General features: G+C 41.8%; 1 protein-coding gene across 1 annotated transcript in view; it reads right to left on the reverse strand.

Annotated features, from left to right (window-relative positions):
- Positions 1–13031, reverse strand: part of LOC131988528 (serine/threonine-protein phosphatase 2A regulatory subunit B'' subunit alpha-like) — a 74645-nt gene that overhangs the window by 16150 nt on the left and 45464 nt on the right. The gene's annotated exons all lie outside the window — the stretch shown is intronic.

Consider the following 13031-nt stretch of genomic DNA (forward strand, 5'->3'; position numbering starts at 1 on the left):
GTAGTCACTCATGAAACAGAGGGAATTATCATTACTGATGGATAAAAACTTTCAAGGAACCAAGTATTGGTTTTCACTCTCACTGGGGTGGACTAAAAAGCAGTTGAAAAACTCAAAACAAATGATGAGCTTTTCCCACAACAGCAACAAATGTTACTTCATGTTGGTCTAGTGTGTGTTTTCCTGTAACCTAAACATTTTATCTTCTATCTGTAACTATGTTTTTTTTTTTTTTTTACTAAAGTAGAAGTACTTAAACCACACTGTTAAATTACTCCACTACAAGCAAAAGCTCAGTATCCAAAATCTTACTGTATTATCAACAAAATGTACTGTAAAAGTATTAATTATGCAATATAATGCTCCTTGACAGTGTTTTACTATGATATATTATGTTATAGATTGATATTATAGCTGCATTGATGTGTATGTTGCTTTTTACTGCTGTAGATGTTTATGGTTGTGCTAATTTTAACTCCTTTATATACTGTTGGGTAGTTTAATCTACAGCAATGCATAATATTCTATAAGGTCATCATGTGTTTTTTTTTTTATATTGCTGTCCTGTGAGAAGCATATATAGGACTGTGTCCTTATACTTGTTACTCTGTTCAATGACAATAAAGTTGAATCTCATCAAAAAGTTACACAGGCAGGTAGGTTGATGCTGGTTTTAAGGCAAAGGCTGGTCACACCAAATACTGATTTGACTTTGATTTTTCTCACTTTTGTTAAATGATAAAAAAAAAGAATCTAAAACATTTCTATTATTAAAGCATTCTTATTTTACAGCATTTCTTCACACCTGCCTAACACTTTTGCACAGTAACTTATCTCTACAAATTTTTCATGAGGTCAGAAAAACAGCCCGGTTTTCAACTTTGTGATGATGCATCCTCCAGCTGATCCGTGAGGATTTTAAATTATTTTAAAATAGTGTCAGAAATAGAGGAATTTTCTCAACAAATTAAGGAACACTTCATACTTCAAACATTCAAATCTGGAGATAATGTACATTGTTTTCACTGAAAGGGAAGGGAGTGAAAACTGTAATCTATAAAGTAACTAAAGTGGAGTAAAAAGTACAATATTTGTCTCTGAAATGTAATGGAGTAGAAGCATAAAGTTGCAAAACATGGAAATAGTCAAGTAAAGTACAGGTACAGTACTTGAGTAAATGTACCACCAGTGTATATTTCTGTGGTTTTCCGTCCCTGTTCTTACCATCCGTGGGATCCATGTTGCAGTATGTATTACATCACTTTGTGACTGTTTATTTCTCCACCTCACTGACAACATGGTGTGTTAATAACGAATCAGCAACATCTCTCACGCTAGACATGTTAAACTGCATCTGTGTGTGACTGACTTTTCCAGAAAAATAAGTGAGTCACCTTGGGTTTTTAGGGTAACTCCTCTCAGCTCCCTGTACGCCCTACTGAATTCTTTGGAACAACTGGACTCTGTACTGAAGCCAAGGTCAGATACCGATCCCACACACTCACACTGACACACACACATTGTCTGCTTTCTGGCCACTTCTCACCTCCGTGCTGCAGGGGGAAACATTATACAATCGCTATCTTGTGTCTATCAACAAATGAGCACGATCTGAGGAGTGCCATCTCACCGGCCTTTCGTATCATGTTGAATAACCCCTCCCTTTCTCCCTGTCTCCCTGTGTCCACTGCTCAGTCTGATCACTGATAGTTATAGTTAGTTCCCACCACTTCCTCTGCACCACCTGGAGCGATGCACTTGTGATATCATAAATCTCTGTATAAACAGATACGTGTGTGCATGTAAGTGAGTGAGTGTGTGTGTGTGTGTGTGTGTGTGTGTGTGTGTGTGTGTGTGTGTGTGTGTGTGTAAAGGGAGCCAGGACAGATGCCATCAGGCAGCTGTGTGCTCTTTTTCTCTCTGACTGACAGTCGGTGTAACCCTGCCCTCTCAAAAAAAAAAAAAAATGTCCCCGCTTGGTCCTAAAACAAGCCTCTAAATGAACTCTGAGTGCTGAGTCCAGCTTTTAAAACATGTGTCACTTAAGCTCTAAGCACATGAACAAAACTTACTAAGATGGGTGGACAGTGTGGGGACCACCTCTTAATTTTTTTAAGATCCTGAGAAGAATCCATTACAGTAAGTCGGACAGTAGCTGCAGTCTGCTCAGATGACATGAAAACAACTTGCGAGACGAACTGTTCCCAAAGGGAGAGACACATAAGGTCAGCAGGGGTGTGTGGGTCAGCGCTGCAGCCACCCAAAGGCGCTGCCTATCCAGTATCAAAGGCAAACAAACACAGTTAGCGACCTGCTGGTGAGCAGAGGGGAACATTTAGCAGCTAAAGAGTCACATATTTCCCTCAGGAGTTGGTGGAGACCAAAATGGAGCTAAAAGAGAGAGAACTAGAGACACAACTACATATTAACGCTAATGTTGCTCTTTGTCTGCTTGATGTGTGTGGGTTTTATTTTCATTCATTCATTAGCCTTAACTGCTTATCCGCACTCGGGTCATGGGGGGCTGGAGCCGATCCCAGCTGACACTGGGCGAGAGGCGGGGTACACCCTGGACAGGTCTCCAGATTATCACAGGGCTGACACAAAGAGACAGACAAACACGCTCTCATTCACACCTATGGGCAATTTAGAGTCACCAAATAAACCTAAGTGCATACTTTTTCCCTCTGCAGAGTTGTCGCCACACCTGGCTAGTAAGCAGGTTGGATAATATGCCCACTACAACGGCAATGGTACTCATAAAAATGTCCGCCGCTCTGACCACACTGCAGCTGATTGTTGATATGAACGTGTGAACTAGTATCTGCTCTTCTCTAATTCTATTTCTATATATCTGCTGTATTTACTTTGTATGGTAACAATGTCAATGTTGTGTTATAGCTTTAAAAATATATCAGTTACTGTTTTAATGGTAATTCATTATTAAAATCAACTTAATTACAGGCAGTATAATAGAAAAAAAATAAACTTTTTAAATGTGCGGCCCTTTCACTTAGTTTTCTACCATTCAGACGGATTAACCATCAAGTTAAAGGCCATGGGTTTAATTTTAATCTCCAGATTAATGCTAAATCATAACTAAATAATTTATCTGGTTATAGTTTTGACCTGCTGAGACACAAATTATATGAATCATTTTTTAAAAGTATATTATGAAAAACACTGAAAAAGCATGTGGTTTAACTGATGACACATGGATGATTTTAATACAGCTGTTTTAGTTTGGTAATTTGAGAAACTTAAAAAAAGTATGTTTTCCTTTAGGATGCTTGGTCAGGGAGAGAATGGGAGGCAGGGAAGGAGAGAGTAAAGTGTAAGAGAGGGCAGAACGAGATGGAAGTGAGCAACAGGTGTATGTGAGTGTGTGTTGAGTGTTATGTCTGCAAGTGCTTTCCTCCGCCGACCACACAGACCTAATCCAACCCCACTGCTACAGTAACAGGTGAGTCAGCAGCCTTTACAGCATTGATCATGCACGATGGGAAGAGCGGAGGGGCCGAAGCAGAGGATCAGTTGTCCAATAACAACTGTTAATACACACAGGATGTGCACACATGCTCTCCTAAAAGGCTTAATTAGCACAGAAGCATTAATACAGGGCTCTTTAATTTGCCTGATATGTCATTTGCACTAGTGTGTGAGTGTGTGCGAGTGTGCGCAAGTGTGTGTGGGTGTGCACGTATGCCTCGATGGATTCATCAAGCCGGAATCGCTTCTTCCAGTCTTTCAGAGAAGTTAAATAGTGTGAACATAACAACTTCCTAAACACACATACACACACACACACACACACACACATACACCTGCTCGCTGAAATTGGCTGTCTGCTGTGTGTAAAATTATCTGTGTAAATATAGCCGCAGATTTCATGTTTATTTCTGCTTCAGGCACCGGGCAGACTCCACACACATATGGATGCACATGTGACGACTTAAACGCACATTTTAGGTTGTGAAGCAAGCTTTTGCAGATTTTTCATTTCAATAACTCAATAGAGTTATGATCAGGCATTTAATTGGACTGCTCAAAACGCTTTCATTTCAAAATTAAGTTTCCAATTCACAAACTTTCTAGGATAAAAATATATACTTAAATATGCATTAAATACTTTTTTTGTTATTATTTAGTTGTTTTAACACTTTTTATTATTTTCCACTAAGCATATATGATTTGTTTTATTTTTTAAAATAAGGAGATGACTGTAATTATTTCTCCACTGTTGCACTTTTGCATGTTGTTATGGATGTCACCCTTTATTTTTATTATTTAATGTTATTTTTAATACTTGCAGTAAAACCAACTGCCCACTGGGACAAATAAAGTTTAAACTTGAACCTGATATCATTGAAAGAGGCAACTCCCCCCTCCTCGTCTCTGTGATTATACACACACTTACTTTAGACCGGGCCTGCCAAATGCCATCTCCATGGTGATAACCCTTTCCCTGGATTGAGTGGCGGGTGGAATGCTCCCAGGGTTACGGTGCCAAGAGCAGGAAACGCAGTTCACATCACTGCTCTATTCTTTATTCCCAGTCTCACTTCCTCTCAAGAAGGACGCACACACGCGCGCGCACGCACACACACACACACACACACACACACACACACACACACACACAAAGTGGCCTTGGGAACCTCCTCTCTGAACTGCAGAGAATGGACTGCCTCCGTGATATATGAAGTGAATCCGTGCTTGTCACGGTCTACCTCACATCCGAATCAGAGGAGCACAACACGGGAACGGTAAAGACACAGCTGCTGTGGAGGCGGAAGCTGTCCCGTATTGAAAACGTCACAAGCTCAAGCACCACAGCAGTTGAAAATACTTAAAATGTCAATACTTTTGGTAATATTTTTTTAATTTTACACTCACATATGTGTCAGCTCTGCTACTTAACATTTATCTTAGGGATTGACAATTATACTGTATTACTGTCTTTTAATGCACTAATTGGAGCCGGGGAGAAACCATATTTTGTTGCTTCTGTGTATGAAAATACTCAATGAAATGACAATAAAGTGAATCTCAAATCATATAAAGATACTTTGCCACCACCAGTTGATTTGGGTTAAACATTACAATTACTAGAATTCTGCAGCATTTGTTGTTTATATCCACTAACATGTCAGATCTGTGACTAAGCAAATATTACACGTTATTGTCAGTAATTTACGACAAACACCCTGGTTTGAGTACCCTGTAGAGATGGACGATAAATTGATGTTATTATCTGATTCTAGTTGATGGATGGGAGACAATGATGAAAACGGATTTTCACTTTAACTGGGTAATTACGGTACAGAACTCCCTGAGCTCCCGTAGCGCAAAGTAAAAACTGTAAAAGAGACATTACAACCACCTCATGTATGATTTTGTTATTTTGCATGCGGATTTCAGGAAGCACCTTTTATTTGTTAGTGAAATTAAGTTTGCACTTTGTTGCAAGTTTTAATAATGTAAATGAGGTGTGAAAAGAAAATCAGAGATGTTATTTTTGGGTCATATTGCCCAGCCCTAATAACACTTGTAGACTATATGTACTCAATATCAGCCTGCTAGGCCGTACACCATATCGTTAGCCTCATAGCATATTTGCCTAAGTCATATTTGAACGTTTTCGGGAAACAAGAAAAAACAAGTTTGCATAAAAAATTAAACACATCGATTTCATAACAGATAAAAGTGACTTAGGCAGAATATGCCCTGACTAAGGCATTTTTTCTCTTACATATAAATAATGTAGTTTGGTTTGTATGTAGTAAAGTTAGGCAGATATCACAATTTGGCCAAAAAATGACTTAGGCAATTGTGCTATGAGGCTAAGGATATGCACCCTCGCAGCATGTCATTCTGAAAATTGGATCTCATAACAACATGAAAAAAGAACCAGAACATTTAAGATTAAATAATCACAAGATAAATTATCAAACATGTTCATAAAAAAGCCTGTTTCTGGGAGGGTTGGCCAACTACAGCACCAAAAAAAAACCCTGCCCAGTGAATCACCTCGCCTTGCAGGAACAGCAGCCTGTCAACAAGTAATCTTCAATGACAACAAACTCCAGGCCTTCGCTGGCCAGCTTGGCTCTTCATATTTATATTCATGGCTATCAGGGCAGGTTTCGCATTACCTTCCCATGGCTATCTTAAGATTTAGAGTAAGTGAGCTAATCCTACATCAGCAATAGTGATGAGCCTCAGCCTGGAGCTGCAGTGAGAGAGCTGTCAGTAGTGTGCAGAAGGAGACTGCGTGCAGCCAATGGTAGAGCAGATCAGCTCCTGTTTCCTCTCTTTTTCAGACAGAAGGGTAAAGATAGACAGGAATGTTAGGAGGGATAAATGTGTCAGCATATAGAAGTAGCCACTGCACAAGCCTTTTTACATTTTGCTGCAGCCCTGCAAAACAAATCATCATAGGAGTTGGTAAGACAGCACTGAAGAATGTGCAAACTTAAGAATGCAAAAATTATGTTGCATAAGTCATGATACTACTCTATAGACCATGCACCAAACAAACTACTTTAACATCCTTTTGCCCAGCATGATTCCCACATTATATAAATCAGGCATACAACATAAGACAATAGCCTCCCTAGAAAGACTCTCTTTGACCGAGAATAGTACTGTATCTTGCACCACCCTTTCCTCCCAACAGTAACTTCATTACAATGTCACAATCGCAGCAGAGTGTGTTATTGTTTCAACACAGAGCCGTTAAAAGCATTGAAAACAGCTTAAGAAAAGGAAGATCATGTGAAAACTTTGTTGGGAAATAAAACCGCTTCTGAATTGAATCCAGACAAACTGGTGTAAGTTCACAGATCATCCTGTAGATGGAGCTATGGATCCTCTTCATATCAAGAAACAGTAGCGAGGTTGCCCTGCAAGCCACCATTGTACCCTATGATACAGTAAGAGCTGAGAGTCGCTAGGGGGTAGCAGCTCTCTGCTTGTTACTGTGTCTCATCTGTCCGATGCATAAGCTTCACAGGTGGGCCTGGATCTGACAGAAGATGCCGGTTTCTGCTACCTTTGATCCTCTCTGCATCAGCTCCCTCATCTCATCTCATTCAAGGCCAAAATTCCTCACACACCTTGGCAGACAGAGTGAGACACAGTGGGAACTGCAGCTTCAAATATTGTACAAAAGATTTCACAAGAGTAAAAATGTGCAGATTTGATACCGGGACACTACATATGTTGTACTTGTTCTTGTGCATTAAAATTTAAACAGAATAAATCATGACATGCTCGTCTGCATTAACCGGTGAGAGTATTTTACCACTGAGGCAGTTTTCTGGAGAAAACCCCTGGCCCAGTTTGGGTGGAGCTGGGTGAGTTCAAAGGGAGAGGTTACACAGTGAGACTGCAGGGAGATGGGTGGGGGGCGGGTGACACAAGCTTCTACCAAGTCATAATGTTCTGGAACATTATCAAACTATTTCACATGGAAACAAACACACACACCCAGACACACAGAGCTAGCCACACCCACACCAACACAGTCAGTATTCAGAAATAAACCTAAAACACATCCAGTCTCCATCTGATCTCCCCTGGTGCCATGATTCTGTAGGGGAGCCCCCCACCCCACCCCACCAATTGCACAACTGATATTCTGGGGAAGGGGAGTCCCGTCAGCTACCTACTGCTTGCATACATGTTGTTGTGGTTTCCACGGAGACACAGAGGGAGGCTCAAAGTCTTACGCAGCAGTGCCTCCCACTGAGCTAAAAACTTTTCAGATGAAAAACTGACTTGCATAAAGAAGAAATAAATAAAAAGTCCTGCATATGTGTGTGCGTGTACAAGCATCTGTGCAAGCATACACACTCCAACAGAGCGGTTGGATGCTCTCCCAGCCTGCACTGGGAGTGGTGAATCATGATGTCACTTGCTTAAAAGTGCTCTGTGTGTGTGTGTGTGTGTGTGTGTGTGTGTGTGTGTGTGTGTGTGTGTGTGTATATCTCCCAGCCAAATGTGTTAAGTTAATGAACTCCACCACTTCTTAACGTGTGTGTGTGTGTGTGTGTGTGTGTGTGTGTGTGTGATTCAAGTTCATGTGTGTATCAAAAGGGGTTGGGTGGTGAATATTCCATTGTCCACGCTAACATTGGTTAGATGGTATGAACCGTATTGGAAAAGTCGTCTCACACATAGCAACACGGCCCCCCATTTGGGAGTGCATTGTGTGTGTGTGTGTGTGTGTGTGTGTGTGTGTGTGTGTGTATAAATGAATGCATTCATCTGTGTGCTTGTGCACCTTGGTTGAAACAGTCGTCTTTCCCCGCTTGGCGGAGATTCCCACTGTGACCTTATTTCCTGTGGAAGCAGCCGAGGAATGATGTCATCCTCCATCGCCCCAAAGTCAACAACTGTATGCTGCAGGCCCCCCTCCTCACTCTCTCCATCCCCCTCCTCCCCCTGCACCATGAGTCTCTTTCTCATCTCCTCAGTTCCTTTTCTACGCTTGTTCCTCTTCTTCTCTAACTCCCTGTGAATTCCTCTTTTCTCAACTTCTCCAGTGACAAAAAACTTCTCCCTCCCGCTGTCTCACACAGACATTCATTCATTCATTTGGCTTTCCTGTCTTCCTGTTATTTCCTTTCTATCTTCGCCAGTCTTTATCGCTCCTTCTAGCCTTCTTTTTTGAGGCTCCCTGTGCCAAAAAAAAGTAGTAGGTTTCTGCCTAAAAGGTCACCAGTTTCTTTCCTCAGAGAGATAAAATATGTGCAGAAAACGTCAGACAGAGGAACACTCATCCCTCCCTCGACAACAAGCTGAAATATGCTGAATTGCCCTTGAGTGGCATTTATCTCCTAAACACCATAATGGAGGCTGTGACTCACAGAAGAGGACTGTTGCACTGTTATTTTCAGATGAGAGAATAAGACAACTGTATGACTTGAATCACAGGTTTCTCAACAAACTAATCCAACTTTCATTAAGTAAATTGTAAATCTTGACGGGCAGATTACACAGCACAGGTACAAACTTTATATTTAACCTCGTTTCTGGGGTGGCTCACTGTCGCCATAGTGTAAATGGACCTGCATATGTGTCTGTGAGTGTGTGACGGCGTGCATGTTTGTTTGTGTGTGCATCCATGCTTTCTGACATGTCCAGGTGCTGTCCACTTGTGTGTGTGTGTGAGTTTTGATGGGGCTCAACAATACAGGGCTCAACAACACATAAGAAAGGTTACTTTAGCTTCATTTTCACTGCATGGTTTGCCTTGACTTGACTTGACTTGACTTGATATGACACACCTCACTTTTTTGGTACTAGTACATTTCTCTTTTTGATTTTCTGCTGCAGACAGAGCCTCATCAGTGTAGGTGGGATTTTCAGCTTAACGCCATAGCAACGCCATGTGAAACTGTGGCACCATATTATACTTGACACCTGTTGAATCTCTTTATCTGCCATCAAACTGGGGAATGTTACATTTTGTTAATTGCCGGACATAGTTTTGCGACCTGAATAAAAAAAAGTTGCTAGTGAAAATTCTCTTTGACCAACCAGTGTTTTAACTAATTTTATTTACTTTTGAATCTCAGCTCAGCTCGCTTGGGACCTAGACCACCGTCATACTGAAAAAAGTGCTAGATGACAGGTACTACTCACAACTTTTACCGATGGATAAACATCAGTAAAATCAGAAAAAGAACGAGTGGACTTGAGTTGAGTAGAGCTGTGTTGTACCATCCATCCATCCATCCATTATGCTAAAAAGTCCATTGACTAACACAGTGTCTTGTCACATTGCTGCTACAAAGGAAAATGAATTCCACTGACAGACAGCTTTCAATTTGGCAATGGACATGTTAGCAGTTATGACCCAAAAAATTCAGCAGAAAAGAATGACTTCCTCACCAGTCTCCTGGGGAAAACTCTTCAGTAAAAAAATATCTCATTGCTGATATTTTGTTATTACAATTGCATTATGAATCGAGATATTGGAGGGGAAATATCTTTTCATTGAAAAATATATTTAAAGTGATCTTGGTTTGATTTTTGCAAGTATCTGTACCAAAGAAAGGTTTACTCTTAAGTCTGTAGAATACAATTTGTCGCCCAGGACATCTTTCAGCACTAGATTATTTAATTCAAAAAGATATTTTGACACATTCTTTGTCTTTAAGTAATATTTGGCCAATTGGCGATTTGTAAACTTCACAAGTCTACATTGTGATTTTGATTTAATTGTGCAGCCCTACTCTCCAACACCCTAACTCGAACTGACCAGCACTATTCCAGCCTTGCAGCACGTCCACAGCAGTTGGCAAAAAGACTCATATGATCAGCGAGTTAATGAAGCCATCAGAATGGCAGCTCTGGATACACCAGGGCTCTACGTGTGTCTGTAAATCATGTCACCATTGGCTGTACTGGAACAACCCCGCTCGAAACAAAAACATACAGGTCAGATTTAGGTGCACTGAAATGTGATCTCAAATGTCTCTTTGTATATTGGCTAAAAACAGAGAGAGGCGAAGAGAAAGACAGGCCAACTGCCACTGTTAGGCCATTGACCTCAAGTACCACTAACAGATTTAGTCCACTCCACTCTCAGCATCAGTGCTGCCACGTCTCCCCGCTCCAAGTCTGACTGTTGTGGCCTCGCCTCTGATTTATATCAGCTGGCTTCCTTGTCTCCATGGAGATTAATGGGTCTGCTCTGACAGGTGCAGAAAGCCCCGTATTAGTCTGTCAGCAGCAGAATCAACAATAAACACATATGCACACACACACATAGACGCACACAGAGACACACACACAGAGACACACACACACAGAAATGGGGATGCTACCGCCTGAGGCCAGTGTCATCCCAGAGGGCTTAGCAGAGCTTCCTATCAAAGCCATGGCAATGCCAAGGGAAACACAGCTACAAATCTCCAAGGTGGAGTGTGTAAGTAGTTGTGTATGAGTGTGCAAGGGCATTTTCTCACTTGTGTGTGATGGGGGGGGGTCGGCCTTGTTTATAGTTTGATTGGCAGCTTAATGTGCAACTGAGGCAGGAGGCGGGGTTGGCGCTGAGGAATATTAGCATAATTCCCAGAGTGCCAGAGTTGGTATTGGGTGTCAGAGAGCTATTCCCAAACTGGGCTGTGACCCACAGTAGCACTGGGTCAACTTACCCTCAGGCCAACAAAAACACACACACATAGACACACGCTTGGTCATGCACACATTCATCAAATGTGATCCGTATGGATACACCTGTATGCATATACACATGCATGAATGTGTATGTGGATGTACACACATACATGAACACCTGGACATGTCAGAAAGGATGGATGCACACACAAACAAACATGCACGCCGTCACACACTCACACACACATATGCAGGTCCATTTACACTGTGGCGACAGTGAGTCTGTTAGCGGGATGCCATAGTACAGAGGGGTGGACAGATTTAGGTCTCCCTCACACCTAGCTCTGCCAGGGGTGGAGGGGGTTGGAGGGTAACGATACCGTTAACACTCAGTGTGCCAACAAATGCCCCCCACACCCTACCCCACCTCGCCCCGCCCTCCTTTACCCCACCATCCCTCCCCCTCCTGCTGCACTCCAATCAGCACCTCTCATTGGGTTGCTCTGCCCTCCACACAGCAACAACTGTTATTCACCGCTCCCAAAATAACACAGCGGCCAATCAGAGGGCGGGAAAGAGGAGTGGTGGTCAACGTAGACTGACTCCAGGTGAAAGAAGGACACTAAGAGGAAAAAACAAAAGCAAGCAGGAAAGAAGAGGTGGAGAGAAGGAATGAAAGATGCAAGGATGGCAAGAGATTAGAAGAAATGTGGAGGCAGAGGAGCAGAGAAACAAAAACCAGAGAGGAAGGAAGGAGGGATGGATAGGCAGACAGAAGACGGAGGAGGAGTGAGATCGTGTAATGATGTGTTCGGTTGCTGGCTGTTCTGTTCTGACTGTGGCAGCTACCATGGTAACCTCATAAATAGGTGCCCTACATATCAGCAGGGCATAAGGTTACACAGCTCAGTGAATAAACACACACAAACAGAAGCGGGAGTCTGGTGAGGAGAGGAAGGGCAAAAAAAAGAAAAAAAAAGTGAAAGAGAAATAAAATCAAAGGAGGTGAAGCAGTAATGATTTGATGCTCTGTGTCGATGTTAATGTGCGTTTGTCGGTCATAGATAATTACCTAAATCCACTATTTGCTGAATACCCACATCAGAAATGAGCTGAGGTAACCCCCCTCTCTTAGTTTATTCAGAGCCGTGTCAGTGTGTTATGCACACTAAGTTTAACACACAAACGCACACACACACACACACACACACACACACACGCGCGCACACATATAAACACACGCTCCAATTGCCTCTCTCCCTCTGTAGCATAACCCTAAATTACCTCAAAATATTCCCAAGGGTGGAAAGGAGAGCCAATACACACACACATGCCTGCACGCACCTACTCACATATACACACTTACAGTGCAAAACAAAAATTAGAAAGCAGGAAAAGTCAACAAAGAGCCACTCCTAACACAATGAGCTGTTCTGTTCCACAGAAGGCTTTTTTTGTTCGGGAAACTGAATCAGCGTGTTCATCGCAGCTATTCGAAAATATTCATCACGGCCCATCAATTACAGTGGAATCATCCTCGTAATGTCACAGCGATAAAATCCTCGCCTGGGTGTTTAATATGACATGCATTGAAAGCAATAGAGGCTTTCTTTCAAAGTGTCTACTCTCAGTCTAAAGCTGTCAATCACCCTGTCACTTAGTCTGTCACTCTCAGACTGCCTGTCTATTAGCGTCTCACACCTCTACAACAGTAACATTTAAAATACATATTTAGAAGAAGCTATATATTATAATCCAAATTCTTGATTCTGCAACTACGGTGAATATGAATTCAATCAAAGCTGCACAGCATGCAAATATCCTCCAGAATAAAAACTGGGACTTAGATAACAAGATGTCCAACCTCTGCTGATATTCCCTCTAACTGAGACATTGATTTG

This window comes from Centropristis striata, chromosome 16 (assembly GCF_030273125.1).
Source record: "Centropristis striata isolate RG_2023a ecotype Rhode Island chromosome 16, C.striata_1.0, whole genome shotgun sequence".
NCBI lineage: Eukaryota > Metazoa > Chordata > Actinopteri > Perciformes > Serranidae > Centropristis > Centropristis striata.